We start from the raw sequence: 6,288 nt of genomic DNA on the forward strand, positions 1-6,288 counted from the left end.
TCATTAAGGATTAGGTATTTGGTTTGCGGAAATATTACATCGTGGAAGGTTTTTGAAGGTGTAGATAGAGGATAAAGGTGGTACAGTAGATAACTGTTCTTCTCTACGATCGGCATTTCAATGATAAATATGACTTTGTTTTCCTTTGCGTAACTTTTTATATTAAGGACTTTCTCAAAAAGAAATAAATTTTTAAAAGTTGGATCAAATGGGAGTTTACCGGATGTTAAACTCGTAGAAATTAATTGAATTTCCTTGAATAAGTCTTTTGGACTAATGATCGATGGATGAAAGGTATTTAGTTTTGAAAAAGTTATTGCTATTTGAAGATCTTCTAAGACATCATACATTTCTTGTAAGAATGTGGTAGCATGAGATAAAATTGTTTGCAAAAGAAAGAAATGCTTATCTTCAAAACTGATTTTGTTAAGTCTTTGGACCTCTATTTGAATTTCTTTTATTTGTGATTCCAAAATATTTTGATTGGAAGTTAAATTTTTTGAGAGTTTTTGAAAAAGTTTATTAGAATTATCTATTATGGTAATTTGTTCTTGCATTAAAAGTTTTATATTATTTTCGTTTTGCATAATTGAAGTTATTGCTGAATCATAGCGCTGAGCATCCTCATTATCTAAATTGCCGGTTATACTTTTGACAATACTGCCTAATCCATTTATAAGGCCTCTTTTTTCGCGAGTTTTAAGAGAGAATGGATTTATTTGATTTTTTATTTTTTCTTTTAAGGTTGAAGCTAAATTGTATGCATTAAAATATTCTTTTTTATATAAAGAACAGTTTTCTATGTTTTTTTCTAAGTCGTATATAGTTTTTTGCATTATGAGGTATTGACTGATAATAGGGTTGATGTCGTAAATTTGAATGAAAGTCCAGTAATCAATTATGTTTTGCGAGTTTCCTAATTTCATTGGTAAAAGTCCGGGGTTCTTGGATACGTCATGAAATGTTACGTCAGGTCTTGCATATTTGATGTTGAGGGACCTGCAACAACAGGGGTTTTTAATTCTTTTATATGGACTACCTCTTCTTTATTGTTCTTTTTGTTTTTTATTTTAACTTTATTATTTTCGAGTAGTTCAATTAGTTCAAAAGGGCCTAAGAATCGTTTAGATTTTTTATTTCTGTTGGCGTTATTTTTATATACAATTTGTCCTACTTTGAATTGATATTGATTTGGACCTAGAACGTTTCTTTTATCGATAATTTTTTGTTTTTGGGATTCTAATTTTTCTTTTATTTCATCATAAAGGTGTTTTATCTTTTCTTTATGATTAAAGGCATAATCGGTATAATAGCCGGTATTTATAAGTTCACACGGGTCTCTTGTGTTTGTGTGATCAAATGTTAGCTCGAAGGGTGTAAACTGCGTCGAGGAATGGATCGAACAATTGTATGCTATTATGGCATATTTCATTAAGGTTTTAACGTCTTCGTCCTTAAAACGGTCTCCTAAAATTCGAAGGTGTTCGATAAGTGTAGAGTGGAGTCTTTCGATTGGTGAGTTCGATTCATGGTGAAAAGGTGTTGTGAAATGTATGTTTATTTTATGAGTCTTTAAGATTTCTTGAACGGTGGTATTTTTAAATTCAGGACCATTGTCCATAATTATTCTCTCAGGAAGACCATAAAATGAAAAATAATGGATGAGAGCTGAACATATTTCGACTGAAGTTTTGCCTTGAATGGGAATGGCTTGACCTAGTTTTGAAAAGGTGTCGACGAGTGTAAGAAAGTCTTGGTTGTCAAATTTGAAAATATCTATATGAAGCAGCTGGAACGGTTTTCCAGTAGTTTCTGTTAGTACAAGAGGAACATACGGTGGTTTACAGGAATATTTAGATGTTTGACATATGCTACAATCATTTATATACTTTGTTATGTCGGATTTCATGGATGGCCAATAATAATTCCTTTTAAGTTTTTCTCAAGTCTCGGCTATTCCGCGGTGATTACATTTACCTTCATGCTGGTATTTCATAATAAGGATTCGCTCATCAGGTTCTTTTATAGAGTTTATTAGTTTTGTACATTTAAATAGTTTTGGTCCAGATTGATGGAAGTGGTGCATATAAACATCATTAAATTCGATATACATGGAATCATCATGAAAATATAGGTAAAAAGTTTTCTTATCGGTGGTATATGTTTTTAGGAATTCTAATATAAGTTTGGGATTAGATTTTGGAATTTTAACATGCCATATATTATGTTTCTCGAATGTTTCCCAGTTGACAGTCAATTTATTGTGTGGATTTTTGGAGATAATTATTTGATATGATTTATTGTTAATAATATCATCCAGTATGGGGATTCCATCATTTAATGTGTTATGGTTGCTGCTAGAATGCGGAGTATTTATAGAAGATTCTGGAGTCTCTTGGGAATGAAACTCTGGTGGTGGTAAATTAACATTATCTGGTTGAAGGTTTGAGAAATCATTAAGAGTTTGTATTTCGTACTGATGGGGTGGGTCGTTAAAATTTTGGAAATTATATTGGGGTGGTTGAATATTAAGGTTTGTATTTCTTGGAGGAACCAACTGAATATTTTGCAATATTTTAATTTTTGGTTCTGGACAGGGAGGTTTTAATTCTTTTAAAACTGATGTTATATCTGCTGGGTTTAGTTTATTGGGGTCATAGGACTTTAGGAATTGGTCAATATCTAGATCTATATCACCTAAATTACTTACGATATTTTCATTTTCAATTGCATTAATACAAATTCGTGAGAGTGCGTCTGCGTTGGTGTTTTGGTTACCCTTTTTGTAAATAATTTCAAAATCGTATTCCCTTAATTTACATCTCCATCTTACGAGTTTGCTATTTGGTTCTCGCATATTAAAAAGCCATACCAAAGGTCGATGGTCTGTGTAAATTTTGAATTTGCGACCGAAAAGATAAGGTCGAAAATGTTTGCATGCCCAAACTATAGCAAGTAACTCTTTCTCTATCGTGGAGTATTTTACTTCGGTGTCATTAAGGGTTCTTGATGCGTAGGCGATGGGTTTGTCATTGGGAATGTTCCCTTGGGAAAGGACTGCTCCAACTGCATAGTTGCTAGCGTCAGTTGTCAAAACAAATGGTTTGCTGAAGTCTGGATATTGAAGTATGGGGGAATTGGTGAGAAGTTGTTTGCAGTGGTTAAATGATTTAATGAACTCGGGGGTATGAATTATTTTATGATCTTTTTTAAGGCAAATCGTCATAGGCTTTGTTATTTTGGCAAAATCTTTTATAAATCGACGATAATAACCAAGTAAACCTAAAAACGACTTCAGAGCTTTGGGAGAATTTGGGATTGGGAAATTTTTAATTGCTGAAATTTTGTCTGGATTAGGTTTAACACCTTCAGTAGTAACAACATGACCCAAATATTGGACTTCCTTTTTTAAAAATTCTGATTTGTCCAACTGAATTTTGAAATTGGATTCACGAAGTTTGTCAAAAATTTGTCTTAAACGGGAAATGTGTTCTTCCAAAGAACTGCTGAAAATGACAATGTCGTCCAAATATACAAGACAGATTTCATTTTGAAGACCTCTCAAGATGTTATCCATGACTCTCTGGAATGTCGATGGGGCATTCTTAAGTCCGAAAGGCATTCGTTTGAACTCGTAATGTCCATTTTCAGTGGAGAAGGCGGTTTTTGGGATATCATGGGGATCCATCTCGATTTGATAAAAACCATTGGCCAAATCAAGTGTTGAAAAATATTGGCTTCTGCCAAGCTTATCCAGAATGTCTGTAATTTGGGGAAGAGGGTATTTGTCATCAATCGTTCGTTCGTTGAGCTTACGATAATCTATAACAAGTCGCCACTTGCGTTTTCCGGAAGAATCGAATTTTTTTGGAACGATCCAGATGGGGCTGGACCAAGGGGAATATGAATTTTGGATGATGCCTTGTTCTAACATTTTTGAAATTTGTTGTTTTACTTCCTGTCTATGGACTTCTGGGTAGCGATAACTTTTTGTATAAATCGGTGTGTGATTGTCTAATTTTATTTGATGTCTAATCTGGTTAGTAAAAGTAAGGGGAATTTTTTCGCAATAAAATATATCTTTATATTCTAGACACAAGTCTCGAATCATTTGTTTTTCTTCTATGTTACAATGGTCTAAGCGAATATTTTTTAAATTTTCTTTAAGCAGATTATTTTGCTCTAAGGAAAGAGGTTCATCAACTTCCATTTTTTCAACAAAATTTATATTATGAATGTCAAGAAGTTCAATATCTAGAGGTTTTGTCAAATGTAGGGTTATAGGGATATCCTGAGGATTTGTGACTGAAGTGATGGCAAAATAGTTTGAGATACTAACCAAAGAACCTGGTATTTCTAAATTATGTTCAAATTTATGATAATCTAAAAATCCGGTACCATGTTCAACGGTTACTGGTACTTTAATTATTTGTTGGGATCTAGGAGATACTGTCACTGAAAAATTGTAATTTTGAAAATTTTTATTCGGGATTTTATCGTCACGTTTTTCATAAATTATTGGTATTTCTGCATTAGAAGTTGTTATTTTCCGAGCATTAATGTTTATACTAGCATTTAATTGGTTCAATAAATCTGCGCCAATTAAACCATCGTATTTTTGAGAAAAGTCGAACAGATAAAATTTGTGATAGGCACTGGTATTAAATAAACTAAAAATAGGAATGTTTGCGACTTCATCGTGATATGTCATTGCGTGGGCGGTCTGAATATTAAATACCTCTTTATTAATAAAATTTTTATAAAATTTGTGTGCAAGGTAAGGTTTCATTAGACTTCTAGAGCTGCCGGTATCAATTAAAAAATGTGCTGTGATTTCGGGAATAAACACGTATGGTAAATCTGATCTTATGTTGTAATTATACATATTAATTACGTTGGGTATTGTGTTGCCTGAACTTGCTGAAAATTTTCATCTGGTTTTATGTTTTCACTTGAAGCGCAAGGATCGGATGTCTGAGTGTTATTGTAGTGATAAAGATCTTGCACATCTGCATAATATGCATTTTCATTGGGATATGGGTCAGATTCGTTTTGCTCTAAGAAATCGTAATAATAATCATCTTGGGAATTATTGTAGCAATAATTATTATTGTCGTTAATTTGTTGTGCATGAAATTCTTGGTAATTTAATTTATGGGGTGTTGGATGATGAATTATGGCTGTGCCTGAACTAGTGTCCATTGGCGTTGGCCTATTTAAATTGCTTCGAGCACTGCGGCTTCTAATTGATGAACTTTGATTAAAATTCGGTCTGTTATTGGTATTTATTGGAAAATTTGAATTTGGGTTTTGGAAAAATGGTTTTTGTTGAAAATTATTTGACGGTTGTGGTTGAGGGGGCCTTGGTACAAAAGATGCATTATTTATTGGAGGCTGTTGGGGGTTTAATGCAAACACATTATTTGAGGGTGGTGTTGGGCGGAAAATATTAATTTCTGGGGGTGATTGGGCATTAGAAGTTGGTTGTAAGAAAGGTATTGGGAATTGCTTATTATTATGGGGAAATGTTTGTTGATTATTATTTGTAGCTCTAACATGTTGATGTGGATATATTTTAGTCTGTGGTGGTAGGTTTACAGTTGTGTTTTGATGTTGATTTCGGCTGAAATTTATAAAGTTTTCTTCTTCGGCGGCAAATGATAGTGCCTGTTCTAAATTAATTGTATTTTTAAGCCTAACTACTAACTGCATGTGATATTTGAGCCCTGCTAAGAAGGTTTTTAATGCAAAATCATCGTAATGGGCGATTTTAATTCGTTTTTCATTTTCATCAACAATTAAAGTGCTTAATTTAGCAAACAAAAGACTTCTGGCATCTTGTATTCTCATGCCGAAATTTAATGGTGGTTCATTTTTATAAGGCCTAATAGAAATTAAGTCTTGTATTAGACAGTCAATACCCCTTTGATCTGCAAATGTTAAATTTAAGGTTTCTTTTATTAAAGCCCAAGTATTTAATTCTGATCTAGAGCCGATTAAATCAGCTGCTCTACCCCTTAATTTGCCTAAAATCGAGTCTATTAAAATTGAATTAATAGGGTCTTCACGAGTTTGACTATTTTGAAAATTTCTTAGAAGATTTTCACACGATAAAATAAATCTTTGCAATAACTTTGGATTCCCATCGAAATGTGGGATGTTATCCGTTTGGTATTTTAAAAGTGGCATATCAGTAGGCATGGTTCTGGATACAACTGATACAGATTCTACTTCGAGTTTTTCCTCCGGTAAGGCAGGTAAAGTATTATTAATATCAGCGGTATTATC

The sequence above is a fragment of the Anthonomus grandis genome, chromosome 6, assembly GCF_022605725.1.
Source record: "Anthonomus grandis grandis chromosome 6, icAntGran1.3, whole genome shotgun sequence".
NCBI classification, from domain to species: domain Eukaryota; kingdom Metazoa; phylum Arthropoda; class Insecta; order Coleoptera; family Curculionidae; genus Anthonomus; species Anthonomus grandis.